Consider the following 14,456-nt stretch of genomic DNA (forward strand, 5'->3'; position numbering starts at 1 on the left):
GTCCCCAAGGTTGCTGAAGCAGCAATGTATGGTCCCAGCGAAAAGCAATTTTCGTATGCTACCTAAACATCTTGCCAAGAGTGTGAGGCAAACACCGAATTGACTTCGCCAAAATGTGGCACTAAGAATGTCACTGAGTACCATATTTTTCTTGAACGCCATGGAGGTAGCAACTGCCCTCACCTCGTGAGCGTTAACTCTCAACAACTTGAAGTTGGAGTCGTCACAACTAGAGTATACGTCCTTAATGACGTCCCTAATGAAGAATGCCAGTGCATTCTTCGACATAGGTTTAACTGGTTGCCTCACAGAACACCATAAACATCCAAGGGACCACGAGTGTCCTGTGTTCTTTTAGGTAGTACTTGAGAGCTCTAACTGGACATAGAACTCCCTCAGGTTCCTGTCCAATAAGGTCTGCTAAACCTTTAATTTCAAAGTGTCTAGGCCAAGGGTTAGAAGACCTATCATTCTTAGCCAAGAACTTAGGGCTTAAAGAATAGACAGCATTGTGTTCCTTGAAGCCCACATGACGGCCTCGAACTCTCACTCTCTTCGCCGCCAGAGCCGCAGGAATGCCGTTTTCGAGTAACATCCTTAAGAGATGCAGAGTGGAGAGGCTCAAAAGGACTAAACATCAAAAACTTGAGCATTACGTCCAAGTTCCAAGCAGGGGAATTAGCTGAGGAACCTTGGACGTCTTGAAAGAGCTCGTAAGATCGTGGAGGTCCTTATTGTCAGACAAATCTAATCCTCTGTGTCTGAATACAATCGAAAGCATGCTCCGATAACACTTGATAGTCGGAACTGCTATATCGAGTTTTTCTCTTAAGTAAAGGAGAAAATCCATGCAACCTGGCTCACAGTGATAGAGGAAGAGGAAAAAGCCCTTCTTTCTACACCAACCTTTGAAGGTTGCTCACTTCGCTAGAAATATCCTTTAGATGAAGAACTTCTGGCTCTAGCGATGGCCCGTGCCACCTGGCCAGAAAAACCCCTTCGCTCTGACCAAGTTTCGATAGTCTGAAAGCAGTCAGGTTCAGAGCGGGGAGATTCAAAGATATCTCGTGAAGTGGGTTTGTATGAGCAGGTCTGCTCTCATAGGAAGGGTCCTCGAACGCCTACCAACCAGAAGAGAAACTCCGAGAACCAGTGGTTCAAGGCCAAAACGTGGGGATGAGAGTCATCCTCGTCCCTTGTGAGGCCGCGAACTTGCGTATGACTTCTCCCAGAATTTAGAACGGGGAAAAAGGCGTAAACATCTATTCCCGTCAATCCCAGGAAGAGCAACTATCGCAACTGCCCCAGGGTCGAGTACAGATGAGCTTTATAGAGGGAGCCTCGCTGTTCTTGAGGTCGTGAAAATATCCACAAGATGGCGACCCCAAAATTTCCAAAAATCTTGGCAAACCTCCTGATGAAGGGTCCATTCCTTCGGCAGGAGTTGATGGCGCCAACAGAGCAGGTCTGCTCGAACATTTTCGACCCCTGCAACAAAACTTGTGAGAATCGAAATGTTGCGAGCATAGGCTCAAAGAATAATCTCTCTTGCAAGGCTGAACAGGGAACAAGTAGTATTGTCCGAGTTTGCTAGAACTACACGATTGCAAACTTGGACCTCGAAGAATTGGCGAGCTAAAAGATAGCCGCCAAATCTTTGAAGTCGATGTGCCAGGACACCTGTTCCTCTCTCCAGGTTCCTAACACTTCCTCTCCCCTCTAGTGTTGCCCCCAACCTGTTGACGACCCGTCGGAAAAACAACACTAGGTTGGGGTTCAGAAGCTTGAGGGAGATCCTTTCTGCAATTTCGTTGGATCGAGCCACCACCACAGATCTCTTTATATAAGGAAGAATTCTCAATTCCTCTTTCAAGTCTTCCTTGCTTTGCCAGTTCTCCAACAAAAAGAACTGAAGAGGCCTGAGATGCAGACTCCCAGAAAACAAACTTCTCCAGCGAGGAAATGGTCCCCAGCAGACTCATTCCTTCCTTCACCTAGCATGTTTTCTTTTCCAAGAAGGCCGAGACTTTTTCGTACATAGAAGTTGCCGTTCTTGCGACGGAGACGCTATAAAAGCCGCTGAATACATCTGAATTCCCAGACACAATGGACAGTGAGGGGATCAGCTGCGACTTCTCCACAGACCAGAAGTCCCAGGGACTTCACGAGTTGCAGAGTCAACTGAAGGTCCTCCAGATACCTTGGCCGGTCGACGCTCAATCAACCAGTCGTCCAAGTAGAGTGAGATCCTGACGTGCGACAGGTGCAACTGCATCGCAACGTTTTTCATGAGACGTAAACACCCTCGGAGCAAAATGTGACGCCAACAGCATCTCTGGTGTTCCCAGGCGGTCACCCATCCAAGTACTGACCAGACCCAACGTTGCTTAACTTCGCTGATCGGACGAAGCGGTGTTTTCAACGTGGTATGGTCGTTGTGCAGAGTCCAAAGCAGAGAGCCCTGAACTGGTACGTCTAGTCCCCAAGACAACCTGAGATACTTCATCGAACGTGGATGAATTGGGGCGTGAAGATAAGTATCTTGGAGATCCAAAGATACCATCCAATCCCCGGGATGAAGGGCTCCTAGTATTGACTGCGAGGTCTCCATCTTGAACTTTTCCTTCGGACCAAGTTGTTCGACCTGTTGACGCCCAAGACGGGTCTCCAGCCTACTGAAAGTTTTGGGACTAGAAACAATCTGTAGTAAAAATCCCGGGAACACCGAGTCCAAGACCTGTTCCACTGCTCTCCGCTCGAACATCTGTTAGAGCAGGTCAAACAATTTTCTGTTTGACAGGAAGGCAGTTGGGAAACAAAAAAACAAAGGAGGAGGAGACAGGAAGGGAATCAAGTAACCTCTCTCTAACAGTAGGAGGGACCAAACGTCTGCCCCTCACTCTTTCCAGGCTTGTGCAAAATGAAGCCTGGTTGCAAAGGGAGTCTGGAGATGAAAGGAGTCACTTGCTACCTCTCTTGAAGTGACATTCCTTCGGGAAAAAACTCTCTCTGAAAATGCGGGTCTCGTGTTGCTTCCCATGGAAGCCCCTTTGTTAGGCAAATATTTAGCTTTCGTTTACTTTTTGTATCATTGAGATCGGTGCAATCGTTATGAAGGAGATGCAGTTTGAATGTCGATAACTTTAGTTTTGAGAAAAACGATATTTTTTGCTTCTCTGTGTATTTATTTGCTTGCTGTTACACAGTTTGATGTTTTTATGACATAATGAAAAGCCAAAAAATAGACCTGCAAAGTAATATAACTTCGCTAAATGAAGCTAAATGAAGCGAGTGTCAAAACACGGCTCAGGTTGGGCAGCGGTATGTCTTACTTAGTCAAGCTCTGAGCTGCTACTGACTGACTGCCACTGACTGCCCTGCGGCATTCCTGTCTTTAAGCTGATGCGCGTACTAGGTCCACAGGTTGCCATAGATCGCATTAGATATTATTATTTCATAGCTAAAAGGAAATTACCACCGATATACTGACAATATCATTACATTATACGAAAAATGTAATTTGACTATGATAGGGTTACTGTTTTGTTTATAACTCCTAACTGTGGCGAACTTTAAAAAAACTTTCTGAGAAGATAGTCAGATATGTATGATGCCATATATAAAATATCCCAGAAAATTTGATTTCCGATTTTTTCGTCAAACGCTCTCCTTAAGACAAAGACAACTGCGAAGGTGGAGAGAGAGGAGCCGAAGGTTGAAAAGTCTCAGGAAACAGATCCTTAAGAAAAAGCCAGAGTCTGATAATCAGAGGAAGAAGAAGACGAAAGAAGTTTCTCTTCATACAAAAGCTGTGACGAAAGAGATGTTCTTCCGCAGCTGGCAGGTCTTGAGTGAGTGGTGAAAGTAGTTCCGATTCACGCCGACACGTGGCGCGGAACTCCCGCGAACGAAGTCGCCAACTAGAGTACGTATAGTAAACATAAAAAAATGTGGAAATCTTCACGATTAGCGTGTCATCCTTGCGCAGGGGCCATGCTAATCTTCTCTGTATAGTTCCAATTTTAGTATATGTACTGCCAAGCAAGTACTGGCTAAATTAAGAAGGACATCAGATGTTGAAGCGGGTAGTTGTGCGACATGATGAACAACTGGAGCGGTGTCAACACAAGACTTGAAGCTATACGGGCGAAAGCGAGCGCGAGCGTCATGGCGTGACGCACGAGAGGCTCCGTGGCAAGTACTAGAAGAGAGTCACAGCGTGGCGCGCGCTGGCGTCATGGCTAGGCGCGCGCCGAGCGCCAAGGTGAGGTGCGTGAAGCGTGAGAAGCGCATCGAAGAGCAAGACGCGCTCCTGGCGCGACAAGAGAAAAGGCCAACACCTCAACTCGGGAAGACGAATAGAAAGCCACTAAACACTCTCTCTAGACGACAGACGAAGCCCCAAAACATCTAGCAGACGAGGAAGATGAAGCAGAGACGAAGGTGAAAGTCTGTACCTCTTAACAGGCAGATTCGAATCTTGAAAGGTTCATGAGAGCATCCAGCTGTCGTTGCAAACCCAAAAAAATCTTACGCATTGGAGAAGCAACTCTCTCGGGAGAAGGGCTGAACCTGAGAGAAGGAAAGGGGCGAGAGACGTATACTTCCTTCCACAGGGGAAGAAGTTCTAGCCCTCGCCTTAGCGTCAAGTAGCGTCATCATTCGAAAAACACTTATTCTCTTCTGCAGAGGAATATCCACGCAACTTTCGGGGAAGAGCACAAACGTCTAGAGGAAGAGGACGTGGAAGCGTCCTCTCCTCTAAGCTTCTCTTAAGAGGGCGAGAGTCCAACCGAGAGCTCCAACCCCGAGGCGGGGAGGACGTGTCGGAGGATTAAAATCCAATAACAGGATGAGAAGCAATCCTTCAGGATGCGTGCCAGGAGCACGATCCCTGGCAGCCTGGGGCACTAGCGTAACACATCAGGACCATTCACCGTTTCAAGAGCACGCATTGACGCCAGACCGGTGGGAAGCCCCCTCAGAACCCTGACTGTCCATCTAAGGATGCACTCTAGGAGGAAGATTTCAGCCTATCACGCTCCAATTTAAGCATATAGGCTTCATATTCTTCCACTCACCTCAGACAATCCCACACATTCATTACCGATTATCATAGAGCATTGAACACCCTTACATATCATACATAAAGAGTGAGGAACTATCAGTCTTCGATAGCCTCACCTTACATTCACCCAAGCTACAGACTCAATAGCTAGAGGTAAGACATCTTAATTATAAGAAAAGTCAAAAGCAAAATCAAAAACGGTCCACAAAGAGCGTATGCCAAGTCACAGATCCAGTTGAATACCAAAAACAACCAAAATACTTAAGTGACAACAAATTTCAAAATCCAAATGGCGGAGGAACTGACAACAGGTGTTGACAGTCCGGCGACAGAGAAAATCTGAATAGAAAATGGGAATGGTTCCTGATACCGCCTCCCAGCGGCGGGAATGGGTACTAACCACCTGCCCAGCCACTGCGTGTGCCATGAAATTTGAAATTCTGTCGGACTTCGGAGAATACAGCTATATATATATCTGGCAGGTAAGTCTCATGAACAAAACAAAAAATTTTATTCAACAAATGCTGTAAGGGTTTTCGTGCTTTTATTATTTACTTATTTTTATATTTTATTAATTAATCCACAGTTCCTCATGAACAACAAAATCGGAACTACTGAAAATATAAAAGATTGACAAAATTTCTTCCACTGATTTACTTCCAAAAGTTGACAGTCGCTGTTGGTCATACTTTGGATACTCACATAACACATCTGACCGTTATTATCACCTTGCATTCTGAGCACTCGGGAGCTGGGCCATGTGGGCTGCTCATTAAGTGTCCATGCGTCAGACGAATATGGCCTATTCTGAGGCGTTAGAACTACACTACTTGTGCGTGTCTCTCTCTCTCAGATATGATGAACTCCATTTTTTAACATTAGGTTTTGTTTTAATTTATTATTTTCAGATTCTTCATTCCATATATATTGCCATTTATTTATGATACCCATCTTCACGTGTGTTACATAATCAGTAATAGAGGTATTCACATATGATCTTGTCATGTGGGTTGCTTCTTTGGCTGCTTTGTCTGCATCTTCATTTCCTTTGATCCCTACCATCATACTTCTACAATTTCCCCACTGTTATATAACTTATGGAGAAATAATTTCATTTGTTGTACAATATTATCTTTTGATTTGTAACTCTGAATAGCTTCTATAATGCTTCTCAAGTCACTAAAAATCACAAAATTATTGAATGATGTTTCTTTAATCATTTTTATAGCTGGTGTAATTGCACACAATTCTGATGTGAATATTGAAGCATTATTAGAAGCAGAAAACTGATAAGTTTTGTCTTGGGACACTGCGGCATATCCCACTCCGTGCTCTGGTTTAGATCCATCTGTATATATTGCATAATGTGGACCTTTTTGGCTTATATGCTCTGTTGTATGTTGTCTATGGTGTTCTGGTGTATATGAATAACCTTTGGATAAATATTTCTGGTGTAAAAATTCTCATTTTATTCACTGTCCAAGGAGGAGGTGATTTTACTATTAAAGGCACTTGTACATTTATACTCAACAACTCATACAATCTCCTAGATCTAATTGGGAAAGGTGATGGACGGTTATAGGTAAATGCATCTCTTAATTCAGATAACTTTTTTGTTGGAGAATCACTTGTCTGAATTCTTAAGAGTACTTTTCATTGTTACTAGCTCTCTATGGAAAGACAGCGGTAGTTCACCACATTCAACTTGTAAAGATGACTTTGGTGATGATCTGAAGGCTCCTGAGTATATTCTAATGCCTTCATTGTGAACAGGGTCTAACATTTTCAGCGCTGTGTCCAATGCTGAGCCATATACTTCGCTTCCATAATCAATGATAGACAGTGTTGCTTTATACAGAACAGTAAGGGTATGTCTATCAGCCCCCAAGTAGTGTTAGATAGTTTTTTAGATTAGGTTTAATGCTCTTTTACATATGTGGGCTTTCCAGTTCAAGTGAGTATTGAATATTAATCCCAAAAATTTTTCTGCTTGGCCAATTGGTATACTATGGTTTCTGATTTTTAAATCTATTTCTTCACTTTTTTTCCAATTTTTTTTTTTATAAAACATGATTGCTTGAGTTTTGTCTATGGAAAATTTAAAGCCTACAGATGAGGGCACATTCATCTATTTTTACTATACTTTTATTAATGATTTGTTCTGCATGTTTTACTTGAGATGCTATATAAGGCAAAATCATCCATATATATACAGGTTACTTTTAATGCCAATAGGTATATTATTACTGCTACCATTAATTGCTAAAGTAAACAGCATGCCACTAAGGATGCTTCCCTCTGTGGAACACTATTTTCAAGTGGAAATGTTCTAGACAGAACATCATCAATTCTCTCCTGAAAATTGTGATTTGTCAAAAAGTTTTGGATAAACCTAAGTAAATGTCCATGGATGTTGTTGTTTTGTAAAGTTTTTAATATAGCATACCTCCATGTAGTATCGTATGCTTTTTCAATGTCAAAAAAGACAGCTACAAAAATTTGTTTTCGTTTAAAACCTCTACATATACGGTCTTCTAAGTTAGGGACAGAATCTAATGTAGATCTGTTACACTGTGACCTGAACTGAGTGGGAGTCGAAATTTGTTCTCGAATGTGCATGTTAGTCGAGCATTTACCATTTTCTCTAACAATTTCCATAAGCAGCTTGTTACAGAAATTGGTCTGTAATTATTTACATTACCGGGATCGTTTCTGGGTTTGGGAATAGGAATTATTATAGCTTTACGCCATTTGTGTGGAAATAAATTTTGAAGCCATAAATGATTATAAAACTGTAATAAGTACGACTTTGCTAAAGGTGCTATGTGGCAGATCATCTCAAAACAAATTTTATCGCCTCCAGGAGCAGATTTATCGCTGTTCGAGAGAGCACATTCCAATTGACATATTAAATTTTCTATTATAATATATATCTTCTACTGTTTCTGTGCAGAAGTGTTCATCTAAATTTTTATCACTACTTACATTTGCTAAGTTTTCTCCTATTATATTACTTACTTCTTTTGGATCCAGTATTCTTTTCCCATCTTTTAATATGGCATGTCTAGGTGGTTTAACACGGGTACCCTTTATTTTCCTGAATTTTTCTCACATTTTTTTGTAAAGGAGTATTATTAGAGGATCTGATATGTATTTCCTCCATGACATGATTCTTCCTTGAATTACTTATTTTCTAAATTTTGCAGATATTTTGTTGTATAGAGGTTTTAATATGTCAATTTCTAGTAATAATACAATAATTTTTTGTAAAGTTCCTTCTAAAATTGGTAATTTTTTATTTATTTTACTGAACTTTCTATTTAAATGATCTAATCGTCTCCCTATTGAGTGTTTTATACTTATTAATTCTGTTAGCTTATCGTACCATCATGGAACTTTTTGTTTTGTTGGATGGGTTTTGATTTTGGCCTTGCTTTATCAGCAGCATTTGTAATGAAATCTATTAGTTTCATTACAGTCTTTTAAATATTCAAATGGTGGATATTCCTAGTGTGAAATTCATATCGCTCCCAATCTGCTTTATAAATGTTATACTGAGGGACATGGTTGGCAGGATTACTTAGTAAAAAAGAAATTAATATTGGGAAATGATCACTGGTATGTAAGTCATCAACTGTATTCCAATCCAATCTGTCTACTATGTTTGTTGTTTATAGAGTCAAGTCGACTGAGGAAAATGTCCATGTGTTTTTGAAAAATATGTGCTGATTTCATTATCATTTATATTGCACATGTCATATGAATCTATGAATTCTTCTATTTTACTTCCTGCTCTACTTGAGTCTATACAATTCCAGTCTCACATTGGGTTGTGAGCATTAAAATCACCTACTATTAATATAGGTTCCTTGGCATTAGTAAGTAATTCTTTAGGTTTGCCAATGTTTTAATTTTTATTAGGTTGGTTGTATGAAATATAAATTAAATAATTAGCATTTTTTTTTTTATTTTAATGCCTGATATTTGCAAGTCAATAATGTTTACAGGTACTTCGTTGTAAAATGAAGTTTTCATAATAAAACTAATATTGTGATACTTACCTGAACACCTGAATTAGCCCTGGTCACTGACCAGCCCGAACTTTATCCCTCGGTTTGCGATCCTGTTCCCAGTCCTAGAGGTTCCGCCTCTAAGACGGGCTGCTTCGGGCGCTCGTTCATGAGCCGCTCCGTGTGCTCGAGATTCTATGGAATATCGAGTATCCCGAACTGGTCTGGAGATTATTTTCCTCAGCCCAGTTCAGGAGCAGTGCCAGAGAAAGGGCCAAGGCACCCAGGTATCTCAGCTCTTCCTGCCAGCACCACAAGCACTCCCCGAATGCTTGCCAGTGCTCTGTCGGGTTCCCAGCCTGGTGTCTCGATCCTGTCGGTTCGAACACCAGAAGAAGCAGGGAAGAGATTCCCTTCGGGAGTCCTGCGGGACTTCTAAGGGACTGCTCTCTTCTGGGAGACAAGTTTCTCTCTTTGGGGTCTGGTTAAACTAAGATATATACTTACTACTCGGGCGGGAGCCGATTCACATTCTCCTGTGGGGTCTGGCGATTCAGGGGCCGCGAGAGCGTGGCATCCTCATTGCCAGTTTTTGAAGTATGTGTCTAAGACTGGTTCTGTGCCTGGCTCTTTCGATCTCTTAGGAAACTGAAAGCAGCCGCTCCCAATTTTTGGGAGTCTCATGGGTAGCTCGAATTCTATGAATCACAAGCGCTCTCCTAACGAGAGGCACAGGACGAGAGAAAGTGCCGAGACACCGAGGTGTCTGGGTGCCAAGACATCAGGTGTCTGGTTGCCAAGACATCAGGTGTCTCGATACAGCCCGCCAGCTGCTTCGGTTGCTTGGCCAGGTTTCACCCTTGTGTCTTGAACCTTAGGGTTCGAGTATGCAGGATAGCAGACACAGGATTCTCCTTTGAACCTTCTTCTTGAGAGGCCTCAGCCTTGAAGGAGTTTAGAGTTCAGAAAACTAGCAATAGTTCATGGCAGATGAGTTCCGCCCTGTCCAGTTCCGATTGTGTTCTTGCGATCGGCTCACCCTGCCCAACCCTTGGCCGCACTTGCGAGGCTGGCTCAGCTCGGCTCGGCTCTCCCTGCCTGTCTTCAGTCCACCGCATACCTCTCAGTCTGGATTGCGTTCGCATGCTCGGCTCGGTTCGGTGCAGCTCGGCTCGGCCCTACTCGGGTTTTTCCGAATCGGGTTCTCAGCTGTGTTTGAGTGAACTTTTTGTTCTTCCCAGGAAAGCGCTTTGCCACGACACAAGCGCTCTTCTTCGCCCGTGTGGCAGTAATTTCCTTCGGTTGATTGTCGCTCACAGTCCGCCTCTTCTGCTGGTCTTACTGGCAGAATAGGTAGGGGTACTCTTTCTCCTCACCTATTCTGTTCTCTTTTCCTCTCAGTTGTTCCAAGAGGCGCGAGACGGACAGAGAGAGCTCTTCGGAGTTCGGCTTCCTGGCTTGCTTTGGGTGCCGGTCCCCCGATTGTCTTGTAGTACAACCAGGTAGCCGAGGAGGGTTTCATGGGATCTGTCAAGGCTCCCTCCAAGGGGAGAAGTACAGCAGTTTCACGCTTCGGAAGCAGCGAGGGTCTTCCTCTTCAAGTTGCGATCGCCCTCGTTTTTCGGAGAACTTCGCGCCAATTCGTCAGCGCGAGGATCCCCGGAACAGGACCGCAACTCCCTCAATGAATAATCTTCATCACTCGCAACCCTTGCAGTTCCCGAGGGGCCGAGAGTGTTAGGGGCCGCCGAGGTCCTTGCTTCCAAGAGCATTCTCGACCAGATGAACTCTTTTTTTCAGAAAAGTTCATTCATATCGAGACACCAAGCTTCTCCCCTGCCTTGACAGAATACAAATTCTTCTTGCCTCAAAGGGTCTGGCTGACTGCAGTTCTGTGGGGAATTCTGGTGCTAAGAAGAAGGACTTTGTCCCAATTCGGATCTCTGGTTTCATATGTCAAGAGTTGGCTCGACCCTTCGGAACGAACCTTACTTGGTTTTGCTTTTCTCTTGCAGATACCTCGGTAATCAAGGTCTGTACCAGGGCACTGCCTTGTCCTTTGGATAATAGCCAAGACCTTGGGGTCTTAGTCATCTTGACTTGACCTCGAGTTCAAGCCAGCCCTCGCCTAAACTCCTAAGAAGTCCCAGGCTTCGACAGAAGATTGCGCAACATAGCCCTCTCCTTCCCTTCTAGGAAAGTGCATATAACTGTATCTCTTTCCACCCTCTTTTCCATAAGGGAGGAGGGAAGAAGGGAAGAGAGAAAGAAGTATCAACCGGGAAGAAGTTCTCCTACTGTAGATTCCTGGATGAAATGATACTTATCAAGTCTCTGGAGCTGGCAGTGACATTGTCGAGACCTGGGAATGGATTCCTTCAGGAGAAGTATCTATTTCCCTCAAGTCTCTGCAATTCTTTTCATCCCGCTGACTCTCCCGTACTCCCAATTCGGGAAATGCCAGCCCGGCTAGAGCTAATTGTCTCAGTATCCTGTCATCTTGCAGAAGCTTCCCCATGGCAGAGAATGGAAGTTGCTTCCATTCCTCCATCCTTCTTTCCACTTCGAAGTATGAGGAAGGAATTGGGCTAATGCTTGATTGAAGGAACCTTTGAATATGCTTGCATATTCCCCTCACATCGTATGTTTACTTAAGGATTCACCAACCAAGAATAGGTGCACACTTTGTCTTGAAGGTGTGTGACCAAGACAATTAGTACCTTCTCATCACCATCCTGGGCTCAAGGGAGCCTTCTGGCCATCCAAGAATTCAGGATGAGTTTTGACACTCAGTGGTTCGTTGAACAACAAACCGGGTAGTGGCATTTGTCGACAAACGAGAGGGAATTGTTTTTTCCTCCTGTTTCATCTGTCGATATTTGCAGGTACTCGAGTGTTCTATAGCGCACTCAACATCTCAATTAGCCAGATGCATTCCCGGTGGGGATGTATTGGCAGGTGAGCTTGGCCTTGGGTTTGAGTGATTGGGACGGAATGTGCTGCTCACTCGAAGATTCACGAAGAGACTGCTCGACTGAGAAATCCCTACCGTCTTTCTGTTGCCTCCCCGTACAAGTTGGTAGTTTTTTTCTCGCTCCTTCATACCAGACCCAGGGGCTGCTACGGCGAGGCATGCTGTCTTTCTGGGAAACTTGAAATCTACATTTTTCCCCTCTGTATTTGTCTGTTTCACTAGGGGTTCTCAGGCATTGCTCACCCTGAGTGACAGACAAATGCTGGAAGACTTCACCTCTCTCCTGACCTGATAGCCATGGCATCGAAAAGAGTTCTGCTTGACCCAACCTCCTGTAGCAGCTACACAACAAGCGGTTCTTCGGGCAGTGCATCCCGGTGTGTCTGGGACTGGGAGACCTTCCAGCTTCCCTTGCAAGCATAAGCTTTCTCACCGAGTGGCAGCAGCTATAGCTGGATATCTCTTGAAGTCCTCTGCAAGATTCCCAGGGACTGGAGCCATCTTCGCTGGTGGGTGCCATTGCGCAACTCCTTCTCGGGTCAGAGTCGCTCTTCAAGTCTGGACTTCCTCATCTTCTCCGCCGAGGGTTGCTTCTTTCCCTTTCATTTGTGAAGAACATAGGCCCTTGCAACCTAGTCTTCTACCTGAAGTAGCCTTCTTCTCCTCAGTCAAGATTTAGCTACGGATGAGAAGCTTCTTTGGTCTTGCTGTCCCAGGGAACTGTTCCCTGGGTGGCATGTGACTCTCTTTGAGGGTTCCTGTCCCATGCTGCACGCGCCCTTACGAGAGTCGTCAGATAGAGATGTGCCCTCTTAGGACCATCTCTCATCTTGCTCCGGCCTTGGCGTAGAAGATGGAAGAACAGGTGAAGGGGATCAATACCTCGACTCCTCCTCAGATGTCATAGGTGGACTCCGAATCCTTTAGCATCTATTGTCCGATTTGAGTCCTTCTTGTTCCGCTCCTCCTTGGACTTTGTATCGATAATCCAGATCATTCATTACTTTGTCCTTTAGGGAGCTGTGGTACTTTCTACATTATATACACAAGGAATGTCTGTCGTGTTTGAGGTTACTCATCCTATGCTTGCAGGCTGTGCACGATCGATGAACGGTAGCATCTCCAGCAGTAGAAAACTCAGTTGTTAAGGCTGACGCAGAAGTGGAAGCAGCAGCGCTAACCGACGGGGGCGTCTTCCTGTCTGATTTATCCATCTCAAAGTCCAAAAAACAAAACCAAAGTCAAACCGGGAGAGAAGATCCAAAACCAGTCAATAGAGTACAAATCCAGGAGAAAAGGGCAATGAAACGGTCCAAGTTGTTATCTGATATCCAGATATTTATATGGGGGTCGGGCTAAAGACCAAAAAGTTCGCCTGATGCAGGATACATCCACAGCATGGTGAACTGATAACAATTGGGGATCTTGGCCTTGGCCGGCTGGGATTTGCAGCAGCGTTGTCAAGGGTACCTCAGGTAACTGATTACGCTGACAGTAAATTACCCAATTTGTGGGTAAAATTATGGGAATATAGTTCGGGCTGGTCAGTGACCAGGGCTAATGCAGGTGTTCAGGGAGTGTATTGCAATGTACAAATTATGTTTAGTTAAAATACCAAATAAAAATATCATAAAGACTGACAATGCAGGAAACCCTATTATCTGGATCGTCATTATCCGACACTCCCGGACCAGGGAACAAGGCCACAAAGATGTATATACACAGCAATCCCTCCATTATCTGACACACCCAGACCAGGGATCAAGGCCCCAAAGATATATGACATACAGTAAACCCCCTGTATTCGCGTTCTCATGATTCACGGACTCTGTGGAACATATCTAGCCATTATTCGCGGAAAATTCGTCCATTCGCAGTATTTTTCATTGAGAAACATTCACTAATTACTGTATTTTCATATAATTTTCATGAATAAATGCACTTTTTGTGATAAAACTATTAAAAGACTCAGGTATATGCATTTTTACAAAGTTTTTCTGTGTTTAAACTATCAAAATGGGCAGTTCTAAGTGTTTTTAGAGGAGTTTTAAGTATTCGGGGATTTTAGCTATTTGCGGGGGGGTGTGGGACGCATCCCCCGTGAATACAGGGGGTTCACTGTACAGTCATACCTCGTGCATTCGCAGTTCTGGATTCGCAAATTCACAGATTTGCAAAATTTTCATTGGAACCTAACTGATTTGCATCCGGGATTTTTTCACAGAACTGCGTATGTTTGCTTTATTTCATTGAATTGTACCTTTGTTATATGACTTCTGTGACATAGGAAGTTTACCTAGGTTACCTTCCTGACAATGATAAAGAAAACGTCAGTCATTAAGTTTACGGTCCCTTTTGTGGCTTGGTTTCACCTTACTGTGAGTGCAAAAGAAAACAGCAGCCA

At 43.8% G+C, this 14,456-nt stretch overlaps 1 protein-coding gene, 1 non-coding gene and 1 pseudogene across 2 annotated transcripts in view; all 3 read right to left on the reverse strand.

The window, feature by feature from the left end:
- The window catches only part of l(1)10Bb (BUD31-like protein), an 85,436-nt gene that overhangs the window by 54,218 nt on the left and 16,762 nt on the right, over window positions 1–14,456 (reverse strand). The gene's annotated exons all lie outside the window — the stretch shown is intronic.
- On the reverse strand, window positions 2,322–2,440 carry LOC136834003 (5S ribosomal RNA; annotated as a pseudogene).
- LOC136834010 (U6 spliceosomal RNA) lies at window positions 3,945–4,049 on the reverse strand. Its single transcript, XR_010851644.1, has one exon. It is a non-coding gene; the product is annotated as a U6 spliceosomal RNA (small nuclear RNA).

The sequence above is a fragment of the Macrobrachium rosenbergii genome, chromosome 52 (assembly GCF_040412425.1).
Source record: "Macrobrachium rosenbergii isolate ZJJX-2024 chromosome 52, ASM4041242v1, whole genome shotgun sequence".
Lineage (NCBI taxonomy): Eukaryota > Metazoa > Arthropoda > Malacostraca > Decapoda > Palaemonidae > Macrobrachium > Macrobrachium rosenbergii.